Raw genomic sequence first — 333 nt, 5'->3', positions numbered from 1 at the left:
CTGCACTGTGCGAAGGCGTTGCAATGTGCAAAAGCCCCGCGGCATGCCATGCCCTGCAACGTGCAAAGCACTGCAACGTGCAAACACCCTGCAGCGTGCAAACACCCTGCACTGTGCGAAGGCGTTGCAATGTGCAAAGGCGTTGCAATGTGCAAAGGCCCCGTGGCATGCAAAGGTCTGCAACGTGTGAAGCCCCGCGGCATGCCATGCCCTGCAACGTGCAAAAGCCCTGCAGCGTGCAAGCAACCTGCAAAAGTACTGCAATGCGCGCAAGCCCTGTGGCATGCAAAGCCCTGCGGCCTGCAGAAGCACGCGGCAGCGCCCATCGCGTCA

The 333-nt window shown here is 60.7% G+C and overlaps 1 protein-coding gene across 1 annotated transcript in view; it reads right to left on the bottom strand.

The window, feature by feature from the left end:
• The window catches only part of STT3A (STT3A, catalytic subunit of the oligosaccharyltransferase complex), a 50034-nt gene that overhangs the window by 31393 nt on the left and 18308 nt on the right, over nt 1–333 (bottom strand).

This window comes from Aptenodytes forsteri, unplaced genomic scaffold (genome assembly GCF_000699145.1).
Source record: "Aptenodytes forsteri isolate BGI_AS27 unplaced genomic scaffold, ASM69914v1 Scaffold126, whole genome shotgun sequence".
Taxonomy (NCBI): Eukaryota; Metazoa; Chordata; class Aves; order Sphenisciformes; family Spheniscidae; genus Aptenodytes; species Aptenodytes forsteri.
Note: the sequence above shows the minus strand (reverse complement) of the source record. Positions and strands in the feature narration are given on the sequence as shown.